The 15,091-nt window shown below is 39.3% G+C and overlaps 1 pseudogene; it reads left to right on the top strand.

Moving 5' to 3' along the window:
• The first annotated feature begins 347 nt into the window (after positions 1-347).
• On the top strand, positions 348-2,250 carry LOC144283281 (aurora kinase A pseudogene; annotated as a pseudogene).
• Positions 2,251-15,091: the final 12,841 nt, after the last annotated feature.

Raw genomic sequence — 15,091 nt, forward strand, 5'->3', positions numbered from 1 at the left:
GAACTGATCGTTAGCTAGTAATAGTGCCTGCTGCCAAATAAATTAACAAACAGGTTGATTTGGTGCTCCCTTCCGTGCTTACAATGCCCTGTAATGTATTAAGATTCATTTAAATAAAACTTATTTTAAATAAGTTGAAGTACTGTACAAAGAGGCTATTTCTGTAGAAACTGGCAGACGGCCAATTGTGCTATGCTTTACAGATTTGTTTCCTTGCCTACAATTCATTTTGTTCAATGACAATTCTTGATGAACCAGCTTGATAACCACTTCCTGACTGTGGGGGAAACACTCTCTGTAATGAAAACAACATTTTCTTTCCTTCTGACTTTATTTATTGCAAATACAGTATTGTTGCAACAGAAAAAAATCCAAGTTACATTTGTGGTAAGTCAGTATTTGGGTTTTTAAGTCATGATGTGTGTCTTGTGGGTGACCTGAAGAACCAACTATTGAGAGGTATAGGGGAAGTAATTAGTCATTTCAATGGAAGAAGGAGTGAGTTGAGAAATATCTCAGAGGACATACCATACCTATCTTGCTTTGTGAAAAAAGTTGCATTAAATTCATTGGCAGGGCTTGGGTCGGAGGCAGCTGACGGGCATCATGGACAAATCTAAAGAAAACTGCGTTGCAGGGCCTGTTAAGACTACAATTGCACTTGGTGATGGTCCAAAACGTGTTCTGGTGACTCAGCAAGTTCCTTCACAGAATCCGTCATCTGCAAATAGTGGCCAGGCCCAGTGGGCCTTTTGTCCTTCAAATTCTTCCCAGAGAGTTCCTCCACAAACCCAAAAGCTCATCTCCAGCCATAAACCGGCTCAGAATCTGAAGCAGAAGCAATTGCAGGCAACTGGTGTCCCTCGTCCTGTCTCTAGGTCACTGACTAATACCCAAAAGAATGAGCAACCCTCGTCATCAGCTCCTGGAAATAATTCTGAAAAGGAACTGGCAACAAAACAGAAAAAATGAAGAATCAATAAAAAGGCAATGGGCTTTGGAAGATTTTGAAATTGGTCGTCCACTGGGTAAAGGAAAGTTTGGTAATGTTTACTTGGCAAGGGAAAAACAAAGCAAGTTTATCTTGGCTATTAAAGTATTACTTAAAGCTCAACTGGAGAAAGCAGGAGTTGAGCATCAGCTGAGAAGAGAAGTAGAAATACAGTCCCACCTTAGGCATCCAAATATTCTTTGGCTGTATGGTTATTTCCATGATGCTACCAGAGTTTACCTAATTCTAGAATATGCATCTCTTGGAGCTGTCTACAGAGAACTTCAGAAACTGTCAAAGTTTGATGAGCAGAGAACTGCTATTATATCACAGAGTTGGCAGATGCCCTGTCTTACTGTTGTCACTCAAAGAGAGTCATTCACAGAGACATTAAGCCAGAGAACCTATTCCTTGGATCAGCTGGAGAGCTTAAGATTGCAGATTTTGGGTGATCAGTACATGCTCCATCCTCCAGGAGAACCATCCTGCATGGCACCCTGGATTATTGGCCCCCAGAGATGATTGAAGGCCAAATGCATGATGAGAAGGTGGATCTCTGGAGCCTTGGGGTTCTTTGTTATGAATTTCTAGTTGGGAAGCCTCCTTTTGAGGCAAGCATATACCAAGAGACCTACAAATGAATATCACGGGTTGAATTCACATTCCCTGACTTCCTGCCAGAGGGAGCCAGGGATCTCATTTCAAGACTATTGAAACATAATCCCAGCCAAAGGCCAACTCTCAGAGATGTACTTGAACACCCATGGATCACGGCTAACTCCTCAAAACCGTCAAGTAGCCAAAAAAGCAAAGACTCAACTAGCAAACAGTCTTAAGGATTGTGCAGGGGGAGAAATCTGAGAGGCAGGCCTGCCCATGACAGAGGGCACTACAGACAAAGGCCTACTGTGCAGGTAGCACCTCAGCCTCCCCACTCGAGTCTACTTAAGTGAACAGTATGCTCTGGAGTGAAAGTATCCACAGGAATTGTGGGAGTGTCACTAGTTTCACAATTTGGAGGTGAGGTTCACCTGGACCTCCCCACAGCCTGTTTCGAGTCAGGCCTCCTTGTGGAGGACCCACTCTGGGTCTTACTGCAGGGAGAGTGGCTACCTCCCCGTGACTCCATCAGTGAAAGAGGCGTGCAATAACCTTCCAAGTACCTACGTGTGTGTAACTTATTGGGTGGCCAAATCTGGTAAAGCTGTCAGGATGAACATGTGATTCTTTCTTTTAAATGTTAAAATAAAGATTTTTATAAAGACTTCTAAAAATAAATAAATAAATAAATAAATAAATAAATAAATAAATTCATTGGCAGGAAAGGTTATCAAATATAAAACTAAACTTTTAAATGTTAATGTAGAGATGAAGTAACATATTTACGAATGTTCATAAGAGCAAAGGTAGTATATTTTACCAACAAACATGTATTAAGCATCTGCTGTGTGCTAAGCATTTTAGTCCCTGTGAACACGTAACCTTAAGGGAAGTATGCAAACAAATGTTTATAATCAACTACAATATTGGCAATAAAAGAGGTTCATACAAAATGCAATAAAATCACAGAGAAAATAACACTTAAGTTGGCACAAAGGAATCAGAAAAGATGTCACTGGATATTTTGACTCAGTGCTTCTTTATTCCTTTGACATCCTAAGAAACAACTTAGACTGACCTGAACTGATATTTTTTCTATCACCACCAAAACCAGTTCCCCACACCAACCCCACTCTATCCTCCCTACACACAACATTTGGACCAGTTCTGTGCAAGGCACTTGGGCAAATATCTCCCCATGCCTTTTCTTTTCCTTGGGCTCATGAATCCTTAACTGCAGAGTGACAAGATACCTCTTTGATTTGCTTCTGGGAATAAAGGGAAGGGTAACAGAGGTCACTAAGCCTACTTTTAGTGAAGGCCATAGGCCAGAGACAGTTAATAAGTCTTTCCAGTTCTGCTGTGGCCTAGCCCAGACCCTAGCCATTTGAAATCAAACTGTTTTATCTATTTATTCAAGAGATGTTTATTGATCTCTTCCAGTGTTACTCTCTTATTCTAGGAGCTGAGGATAAAGTGGTAAAAGTAACAAAGTTTCCACCTTCTTAGGAAATTGAGGTGGGGAGAGGTGAATTTATGTTCTGAAGTAAATGGAAATCCACTGGCAGAATCAGGCTAGCTAGCCCCTCAGACCTCTTAGCTCCCAGAAGTCACCGAGGTGTTTTTCTACTGTTTTGCTACTTAAATGTTGACCTTGAATGTGCAGGATTCTGCAAGTGTGTGTGTGTGTGTGTGTGTGTGTGTGAGAGAGAGAGAGAGACAGAGAGAGAGAGAGCACAAGTGTATGTGGTATATACTAAGCTTATTGGGTTCTGCTATTCATCACTTAGCCCAGTGCTTACCATGACCTTATATTTGACAAAGTCCATGTCCTCAATAATTTTCTCTATTAGGTAAATTTTAGATAGTGCCTTGAGCCTAGTATGCCCTCAATAAATATTTATAGAATGAATGAATGAATATATGACAAGTAAAATGCCTGGTGGACAATTTACTAGGACTATATTAATCATGCAGAAACATACAGTAAAATAAATGATTCACAAATGGAAAAGAACCCCAAATGAGGCTGCCATGAGAAAGTCAACCCTCTAATTTGAAAATGTTCTGTTGCCAAAACGGATTCCCTTCTAATTTCTTCACCCAGGGTCAGTTATTGAATTGGTTTGACCTACATTGATATTGTTCCCATGCCCATTTTCAAATTGAGCTAGGATTTCTGAAAGGCTGCCAGTGGTCTTTACACAAAGCAAGTGCACTCTCACCCCAAATGCCTGGACTGTCACACAGCAGGTGATGCAATCACTTCCACTGCTTCCCAGTCAGTGCGAATTACTCTGCCATCAGGGCTGATGGGGAAAGTGGCTGAAATGACCAGGAGACATACATGGGGTCAGCCCAAGTTTGCATCTATTTTCCCTCTCAACCTACCTCTTAGAGCTTATTCGTTATTAATAATCACCCATTATTATAACTTGAGAGATTTCATGTGCACGAAAGAATTAATTCCCTTTGCTGAAATGAGCACCACTTTTTGAAGTTCTAATATCCCCTCGATGGCATTTTTCCTCCCTTGGACATAGTTCTGTGGTAAATTATTTCTGTGGTTGTCTTTCATTTCTCTAGGGCCTGCTTTCCCAGTAAGGAGGCAAGCTTTAGCTCTGACATCGCAGAGTATATTCAAGCCACAGTGAAAATTGTATCTAATTTATTCTCTGAAATGTGGAAAACAATATTGGGGAAGAAGCTAGAAATCAAACAGTAATAAGGTTTGAGGAACAATTCTGACATGGCTGTCAGAATGTTGATAAAAGACAGTCTCTCTTCATTTAATCAGCCATTTCAAAGCCAGGAGAATGAGAAAGACAAGGAACCAGTACTTTGCTTTCCAGTGACTGAAAGGAAACTCCAGGAAAGAGACAGATTGAGGTTCCGGTGCTGAGGGTGTAAGTACCTGTGTCATTCGTGATAAATCTCATGCTTGAGTCTGCAGGACTGGCATCCTCATGAAGATAGGAGCCTGGCTGCCACCACCGCACACCCTCCCAGGGAGCAGCACATTGACCTAATGCCCAGTGGCCCCCCTGGAAGTAGAGAGGAGGGATGCTCTTGAAATAATTTCCTATGATGGAGAGCACCTGGAGTAGGGTGTGACGCACATTGGCTCTTTTGGTAAAACAACTTTGCACTAAAGGATCTTTATGAATCTGAAAAATGTCTATTTGTGCAGGAGTCAATAGGAACTTAGTTTTATACTATTTTAATTAGTTGATATGTTTCATTTTGTATATGTTTATTTTATCTTTTATACTTATTTATAATTATAATGCAATAAATATATATGTATTAATACATTATATATTAAAACATAAGAGGTACTTTGTGGAGGGTGGGTTATGTTACACTGGGTTTTCTGGAGGCAGAGCCAGAGGCAAGGATTTGGGTACACACATTTCTTTGCCAGAGGATGCTAGGAAGCAGTGACAAAAGCATGGGAAAAGAAAACAGGGATGGAAGGAAGTCAATACACATACCGTGTGTAATGAGCAGAGACTGTAGAAACTCTGTTCCTCAGGAAACTTCTGAGCTACTTTGTAAAAACCATGGTACAGAGTTCTCCTTTCCAAAAAGTGAGGAAGCTAAGGTGCCCATCCACCAAAATCTACTCCATCACTGGTTGAGGGTAACTGCCAGAGAGGCAGTATTAACACTAAGGAACTTTGAGCCTGAGTTTCAACCAAACTGAGCACCCTTCTGTAGCCAGACAAAACCCTTGAGCTAAAAGTTAGAAGTTGGCAGCAAGAAGCCGTGGGTGTATTTGGGAGCAGTGAGTATTGGGAAGGGAGAGACGGAACATCCACAGCACCTGCCACAATGTGCTGGATCACTTCCTGTGTGGGAAGAATCATTTTCAGAAGGACACTAACTGTACAGCTCAGGACAAAGGATTCTTGTCCTGTCTACCATTTGTCCTCTGTCTACCCCAGAGATTTTTAAAAATGCTTTCCAAAAAGAGAGGAAAGCCTTTGAGAATTGCATGTAAATAAGAAAAACACGAAGGCATTCTCCTCATATTTTCTGCAGACAATCTCCAGTTCTGTTCCCTTCTGCAAACAATTCTGACCCCAGCTCATAAAAAAAATAATGTATTGGTTTCTTTCCTTTTAGTTTATGAAGTGTTCTCACGCTTTTTTACTCCTTTGATCTTGAGGACACACAGTCCGTTCTCACATTTTCACAAGAAGAAGCTAAAAGTATATAGTTATTAAATGAATTGCTTAATAGAGCAGGGATAGAATCTACATCTCAATACATATTTATTGAGCATCTATATTCTAGAAGCCATGCTCAGTTTTAGGGATATAGAGACTAATGAGACATGGCCCTCATCCTTGACATAGTCAACCAACTCACCAGCTCTCCTCCTGCTGATTCTATTAGATCCTTTATCTAACTCATGTCTTATTGTCTGACCCATCTTCTCATGATCTTGCCACTACCTAGCCTGCCAACCTCTTTTCCCAGTTTTGCATTTTAAGTTCAGCAAAGGGGAAAGAAAAAAGAAAAAACTTATAAATTCCCCAAAACACATTCCACTCAGGGTTTTGTCTTTTTGCACATACGGTTGCCTCTTATGGAAATCCCGTGTCCTGTTTGTTTACCTTGAAACCTCATCTCAGTCTTGCCTCCTGTTGAAATAACTTTCTAGTCCCAAGGTGGAGCCACTCCTGCCCCAGTGCCACATCAGCAAACTGAAGTTTAAGTAACTTTGGCATCCCTCTTGCTGTTCCACTTGACCAGAAACACACTATGTCCAGTCAGCCAATCCTCAAACACCACACCAACTCTGGCTCCATACTTGCCTCCTTGTTCTTCATTCATTCTCTATTTTTCTCTTCCTCATCCCTTATTCTTTATCCAGAAAAAGTTTCTTGCTCCTGCCCCATTTTGTAATTCTCTGGAACTTTAGGAATGGAGACTGTCTGCTTCATGAAGTGTTAATAAAGTTTGTTTGTATCACTGGATTTGTCTTTTTAAAATTATTTTTGATAGACATTAACTACTATAGGACTAGGAAATTGCACTTTGAAAATCATGGTGTTTTATGTTTTGGGGGGCTTTTGGGTACATTTAATTTATGTATGGGTCTTTTCATTTTTAAATTAAAATTCCCATGGGAGGAATTTTTATCTCAAGTGTGCTAAGGGAAGCAAGATAGAATATTGGTTTGTTGACATGCAAACTGTTTTATCGCTTGACTGATCAATCATTTTATATATTGTTGGGCTCTGCAACCTTAAAAAGGAACACAGCAAGGTCTGGTTAAAAATGGAAATAATCACTATTGAACTACTGGGCTGTGGGATTGCAGAGGACTGCATGTGTTCCCAGAATGAGATTTCATTTCAGCCTGGCCAGCCTTCAGATCCCCCAACTTCCATTGAAAATACAGGCAAGTGTCCTTGTACGGATAATATGTCACCTTCATCAGTCTATACCTGGTGTGAATTCATCAAAGGTCTTTGAAAAATGTCCAGGGCACAACTTTGGAGGACTTGAACTGTCAGCCTACTCTTCACTAACTTATCTGTCCTGATAGGCTGAATGAGTCTAGTTACCTTGTGCTGAATCACTGGCACAGCACAGAGAGCCCACATTGTGTGGCCTCCTCTTTCTTCTTGTTCTCACTCATAGGAAGCGTTCTTAGGATGGCCCCCCTCGGGTTTATCCTTCCATGGACATTAGTCTCAGTTGATGAGACACCATTTACTCCTTTGGAGGAAATACTTTTTTAATTTTCTAATTTGACAAGAGGGAAGGAGAATTAGAAGCAGAATTTTAAAGGGAGATGATGTGCTCTCCTGAGGTCTGGTGGAAGGGCATATCAGTGAGAGACCCACTTTGGTGGGATCTTGTCTCCCATCCAGAAATTTATTCCCTGCAGCTTTTCTCTAGTCTTTCTTTCTTTCTTTCTTTCTTTCTTTCTTTCTTTCTTTCTTTCTTTCTTTTCTACTCTAACTTTAAAAGGCTTTTTGCTTGTTTGAGTACTTTGAAACAAGATGCTTTTCCCTCACAGAATTCCATTTTATTATAATTAAGAACTATTGTTTTAAAAGATTATTTGAGAGAGAGTGAGAGAGATCCTGTGTGAAAGCTAGGAGAGGGGCAGGGAGAGAGAATCCTCAAGCACACTCCCCACGGAGTGGGGAGCCCGACATGGGGCTCAATCTCACCACCCTGAGATCATGAATTTAGCCAAAATCAAGAGCTAGACGCTTAACGGACTGAGCCACCCAGGAGACCCAAGAAGTATTTTAGATAAAAACTCCTTCCTTGATCTTGATGCTTTTGTTAAAAGTGACCAAACAGTGATTGTAAGGAGCATTATTTTCCCTCTTGTTTTCTTAGAGATCACATCATCATTACAAGGAGAACAGAACAGGAACACAAATGCCAGATAAAAATAAATCAAAGGGCTACCAAAACAAGTGGAAACAAAGCAGAGGAAGTGTAGGGAGGGAAACAGAGAGGACTCCAACCTTGGGAAGCACTGGCTCCTTATACCTCTCTGATGGGAATAATACAGACCAAATCCTGGGCCTGCCCAATAGGAACAGGTCGATGCCTGGCTGCAGTGGAAGTTCCTCTGCTGACAAAAGATGTTTGTTAGAAGCTGAAATTCTATCGCAGGGTGGAGGGGAGAGACTTTACGCTAACCATCAAAGTTGACTGGGAACCAGAAGTCTGCTGTTTGGTCTAGGTCCTGCTGCTCACCACCTACCCCTTCCCCCAATTAATTACATAGTTCCTCATTATTTCTTATTCTTGTCTTTCCCTGCACTTCTCTTTCCAAAACATTTCATTTCCTTCTAGAAGGCTGCCTGTTTGGTTTTGGCGTTACCTGTTGTTGCTTAACTTAATCTAAGTTGACTTTTAATTTTTGCTTAACTACAGCAGTTTCTGACTTTGTTAAAAATGATTAAAGAAGACAATTTAGGTGATACACACTTTATTTAACACTTCATGAAGCAGGCAGTCTCCATTCCCAAAGGTTCAGAGAACTGCAAAATGGGTCAGGAGGCAGGAAGCTTTTTTAGGATAAAGAATAAGGAACCAAGAAGAGAAAATTAGAAAATGAATAAAGAAGAAAGAAGTGAGTATAGAGCCCAGAGCTGGCGAGATGTTTGGGAATTGGCTGACTAGATATGGTGTGTTTCTGGACAAGTGGAACAGCCAGCAGGACACCAAAGTTACTTAAATTTCAATTTGCTGACATGGCACCAGGGCAGGGGTGGCTCCATCTGGGGACTAGAAAGTCATTTCAACAGCTTTAAAAATCAGTCTTAAGCTTCAACCAAAAGCGGGCCAATTTTTGAAGACAATTCACCAAAAACCAACTTGCTGAAATATCCATTTGTTGAATGGAAATTCTTTGAATAGACAAAAATACAAAACAAAAGGTCTATATACAATCTTTTTAAAAAGATTTTATTTTAAAGTAATCTCTACATCCATCTTGGGGCTGGAAGTCACAGCCCCGAGATCAAGAGTCGCATGCTCCACCAACTGAGCCAGCCAGGAGCCCCAAGGTTTATATAAAATCTTTTAAAAGAAAGAAATTTTCTCAAATGTATACAATGATGAGAATATTCTTGTCATGAATATTTTAATAATGGCATTCTTCTTGAATATTCAATAAAAAATATTACATTGAACACATTGTTTTTAGCTAAATTTTAAGGAATGCTTAATTTGATAAAAGTTAAGGATAATTTAGCTTTCTTTTGAATATATGCTTTAAAAATTTATATACATAATTTTTTAAGAATTAACTTCAGCTTTATTGATATAAAATTGACAAAAATTGTAAGATATTTAAAGTGTACATCGTAGTGATTTGACATATATTGTGCATACACTGTAAAAGGATTTTCACCATCTTCTTAATTAACACATCCATCATCTCATATATTTACCTTTTTGTGCGTGTGAGATCATTTAAGTTCTCTCTTAGCAATTTCAATTATATAATACACTGTTATCAACTATAGTCATCATGCTATATATTAGATCCTCAGGGCTTATTTATCTTATAACTAGAAGTTTGTACTCTTTTGCCAACCTCTACCTATTTCTCCTACTCAGCAGCTTCTAACAACCACTTTCCTACCTCTCTTTCCATGAATTTGGCTTGGTTTCTTTTCTTTCTTTTTTTTTTTTTAAGATTTCACATATAAGTGATACCATACAGTATTTGTTACATACACGTGCACACACATATCTTCTTTATCTATATCTATGGATGGACCATTTGGTTGTTCTCATATATTGAGTATTGTGAATAATGCTGCAATGAACATGGAAGTGCAGACATGTCTTCGATATCTGTTTTTCATTTCCTTTGGACATATACCCAGAAGTTGGATTGCCGGATCATATGGTGGTTCTAATTTTAATTTTTTTGTGGAATCTCCAAACTGTTTTCCAATGTATGTTTGAATATATTAAATACATTATTCTTATGAATCCATCCTGAGCTTCAGCATTTCACTTTGAATTTTTAAATTTTAACCTATTCTTTTTTTGCCAATCCCTTTGAAGTCACTTCCTATCTTATAAACGTTTTGGCATTTTTAGGTTTAGCTTTGCTGTATGAATAATGACTAAATTTACCACACTAACAAAAGATAATTCTTTTAACTATGTAGAAAGTTTATAACAATTAGTGTGGAATTAGGCCTGGAATTTTTTTTTTAAGATTTTATTTATTTATTCATGAGAGACACAGAGGGAGAGAGGCAGAGACACAGGCAGAGAGAGAGAAGCAGGCTCCATGAGGGAGCCTGTTCCAGGACTCCAGGATCACGCCCTGGGCCAAAGGCAGACACTTTACCACTGAGCCACCCACCCAGGCATCCCAGGTCTGGAATATTTATAACAGTTTTCATGGATTTTGGTGTTTTTACTCTGTATTGAGGTATAACAAGGTCACAGCAAAATGCTTGAATGCTAAGGATACATAGATCTGTGAATTTTAATATATGCACATACCTGTGCAACAGGGTCCAGATATAGAACACTTCCAGCATCCAAAAAAACCCTCTCCCTGCAACCCCTTTCTCGTTCATAACCCTCCATATCTATTAAGACCTCTATTGTCATAGATTAGTTTCATCTTTTCATACAGGTTTTTTACTTTTTAAAGATTTTATTAAAAAAAAAAAAAGATTTTATTTATTTATTCATGAAAGACACAGAGAGAGAGAGAGAGGCAGAGACACAGGCAGAGGAAGAGGCAGGCTCCATGTAGGCAGCCCAACGTGGGACTCGATCCCGAGTCTCCAGGATCACACCCTGGGCTGAAGGCGGCACTAAATCGCTGAGCCACCTGGGCTGCCCTTCACAGGTTTTAAAAGAATGTGGAAACAACAACAACAACAACAACAAAGAAAACAACCAACCAACCAACCAACCAATGTGCAGTTTGCCTCTGTTCCTCCTCCTTTCTACCTCAGCAGCTTGAAGCTGAACAAAGTAGAGGAACCTTCTACTAGCGGAAGAGAAACAGAAGCTATCAGTCCCAGGGAAGGCAGAGCCTGAGGGGAGAGGAAGACACTGAGGCAGGGAGAGTGTGAAGGAGCCTCGCTTCACCCAACCTGCAGAGACCCTGCTAATACTAGAGGCATTATAAACAATTTTTAAAAATCTATTTTTGGTCAATAGGTAAGTGTAGAAAATAAATCATTTCAGTGTGTCTCTGTCAGTTAGTCCCTGATTGCAGATTCCAGGTGAAGGTAGTTCACTGTAGCCTCTTCTTATAACAGCCAGGCTATGCTACTAATTAAAGGCTGGCTTTGGAGCTAGAAGAAAGGAATGGGTGAAATGCACAGGCTTGAAGAACTGCATGTCAGCAAGGCCTTAGCTGAGCGGCTCCAGCTCCACCCACCATGAGACAATGAGAGCAGAAACAGACCCAGGGGGCTCATAGAAAGAGGGAACTACCAACTCATGACCCATGAAGGATTTGTCCTGCCCTGACAGGCTGGTACAAACAGCTGTTGCAACACAGGGAAGTGAGAGTGGCCTTGAGTAATTCCAGGGAAAAGGTCATAGCTTGACATTAGATCCCAGTTGTCACAATGATCCTGATGATGATCTCAAACTCTGCAGACTTGACCAGACCTGATCATATATCCTGTTTTGTGTGTCAGTCAGGGAAACCAAGGAGAGGAGAAAACAAGGTCCACCCAGAGTTTTCAAGCTTGATCAGCTGGGTTCAAAGTAGTGTCACTTGCTAATTGGGAAAAGTAAAGATTTGTTGGAAAAGTAAGGACCTCAATTTTCACGAGGTTACATTTGATTTTCTTACAAGATGGGCAAACGGATATGGCAGGTAGGCAGCTGGTTTCACAAACCTGGAAGTGAGAGGAGAGAGATGAATTTAGGAATCTTTAGCATAGAGATGGTATTTAAAGTCACAGGAAAAGCAGTGTTTTTGGAGCTATGAGTCACAATTCATTATCGTATTACATCAATTTAGTGGGTTATGACCAATATTTTTTTTAAAAAATGAAATAAAATAGGATATAGTGTAGTAAAATAGAAAATATCAGAAAGAATCATATAGACTCCTAAATGATTATTTTGTAAAACAATTAATTACAATATATGAATCATATAAGCTATATAATACATACATACATATACATATATATATGTATCTGACATGCATATCATTAAGGAAAGAGTGAAGAGAACCCAGAACTAAGTGCTTAGAAGTCTTGCAAATGAGGAATTGGGAAATAGTACTGAGATGGATTAGCTGGTGTTGGTATAAGGAAAACTGGAACTAGAGGGATCATAGAATTCAAGGGACAATGTTTCAAGTATAGAGAGCAGCTATGTCTAGTATTGCCAGGAGGTGGGACAGATGAGGGCAGAACTCTCTCTATAAGATTTGTTTCCCATAGAGTATTGGTGACCTTGGCAAAAGTTCTTTGAGTGGATAGTGGGAAAGATGCCAGATGGGTGTGGGTTGATAGAATGGGAGGTGAGAAACTGCAGAGAGCATATATATGTAATTCTTTAGCAGGTTTGACTCTGCAGAGGCTGAAACTGAAAGGGGCAAAGGCTGCAAGATAGTTTCATCTTAAATCAAATAATAATAATTTAAATAAAATTATTTTTAGATATGAGAGAATGTAAAATATCCTTGCATCTCTACTCTATTAAGTCTAGCCCCATCATTGGTTTCTTCACTTAGACCAGAGGGCAGTGTAGGTGGACTAGGAGTGGCTGCCTGAAGCACACTATTGAGAAGAGATAGGACGCTGTGTTTAGTAGCACATTGCTATCCTTGATTTAGATGGAGATGTTGGAAGACAGGTAAATGAAAAAATGATTTTAAAGGAAAATGACAGTGTTCAGTGGTTAGATTTTTTAAAAAATATTTTATTTATTCACTTTATTTTAGAGAGAGAGAGAGCACACCCTTGAGCAGAGGGAAGAGCCAAGGGGGAGGAAGAATGAATCTTAGGCAGACTCTGTGCTGAGTGTGAAGCCTGACATGGGGCTTGATCTCATGCCCCTGAGATCATGACCTGGGCTGAAACCAAGAGTTAGATGCTTAACCAACTGAGCCACCCAGGTACCCCTCAGTGATTAGAATTTGCTCAGTTGCCTGAAAAAACCCAGAACAATCTCATTAATTGAATAAAAATATGTTGAATAACTATGAAACAAAACAGAAGATGGTATTATACCATCAAAGAACTTTTTTTAAAAAAGATTTATTTATTTACTTATGATAGACAGAGAGAGAGAGAGAGAGAGGCAGAGACACAGGAGGAGGGAGAAGCAGGCTCCATGCTGGGAGCCCGACGTGGGACTCGATCCCGGGACTCCACAATTACACCCGGGGCCAAAGGCAGGCGCCAAACCGCCGAGCCACTCAGGGATCCCCCATGAAAGAACTTAAAGATAGGGAAGTAAGGCATACACACAAAACTAAATAGTAGTATATAATTACATGCCTAAGCAGTAGAGAAAGTAAATGCTACAAAGTAGGGTCATTAAAATCTGTGGCAGGAGTTGAGAAAACGCTCATAGAGCAATGTTTTTTGAACTACAGATCTCAACCCATTAAGGTATTGTATTCACTTGCTAGGTCTGTCATAACAAAAAGCAATAGGTGGGTGGCTGAAACAATAAAAATTTATTTTCTCATAGTTCTGGAGGCTAGAAGTCCAAGATCATGATGTAGGCAGGTTGCTTTCTTCTGAAGCCTCTCTCTTTGGCTTGTAGGTGGTCATCATCCTTCGGTGTCATCACATGATCTTCCCTCCATGTGTGTGTGTGTTCTAATGTCCTCTTCTTGTAGGGATAGCAGTCATATTGGGTTAGGGTCCACCTCAATAACTTCATTTAACTTTAATCACTTCATTAAAAATAGTTACATTTTGCATTACTAAGGATTAAGATTTCAACATGTGAATTTTGGATGGGCGCAATTCATTCCAGAACAGCCATCACTCTGAAATCAATTTAGCCATTTAAGACTGGAATTATAAAAGAAATAAAGTACAGTAGCATAGAAAATATCAATGTATATCATATAGAGCCATGTTAAATAATTTCTTTTTACAGGTTATAATAAAAACAATAGTTTATAATATAAACTATCATAGAGGACTCTGGAATACAGTAATATGTGAAAAATGGAAGGACAGAGGGAAAATTATGGATAAACAGGAGATAAGAGGATATAAAACATGGCATTTTCTTGGGAGGCTAGTAAGACTCATCTTCTTGGAAGTGAATTCTCAAGCCAAGCCATAATTAGACCTTAAAGTTGGATTATTCTATAGTCTTGAAGCCCGAGCTAAGAACATGGATTTTCATCCTATTGGCAAAAGATGATTTTAAGCAGTAATGAATTTGATAATTTATAAAGATACTCTGGCAAGTCTAGAAGCAAGAACATTTTTGGAGACTGTTGAGTTTCTCTGACATAGATTGAAGGGATCCTAGACAAGCTGGTGACAGTGGAAACTGAAAAAGAAAGATAGCTACAGATATACATCAGAATAAAAAATCGGTAGTACTTGTTAACTGAATAAACATAGGAGACAGAAGACAACCTGTGAAGGTGGGAGGGGTTCTGGTTTGGGGGAAGTAAATAGAACTGTGTTTTCTGATACAGTAGCCAGTAGCCACATATGAATATTTAAATTAAAATTAATTAAAATTAAATAAAAAATTTAGTTGTTCAGTAACACTAGACACATTTCAAGTGCTCAATAGTCATTATGTGGTTGATGTATTGGATAGTGCAGACATGAAATATCTATTATCCAACAAGTTTTGCTGAACAGTGCTAAAGAGAGCTTCCTCATAGAGAACTTTCCTTTGATATACTAACTAGGCATCCATGCCTTTCATGCTCAGAGGCATTTTCAGCTATAACTTTGATAAAATTATTTTATGGTCATTAGAAAAGCCCATCTGTTCTCAAATCATTTATTCATTGGCCTACTATAT

The sequence above is a fragment of the Canis aureus genome, chromosome 1 (assembly GCF_053574225.1).
Source record: "Canis aureus isolate CA01 chromosome 1, VMU_Caureus_v.1.0, whole genome shotgun sequence".
NCBI classification, from domain to species: domain Eukaryota; kingdom Metazoa; phylum Chordata; class Mammalia; order Carnivora; family Canidae; genus Canis; species Canis aureus.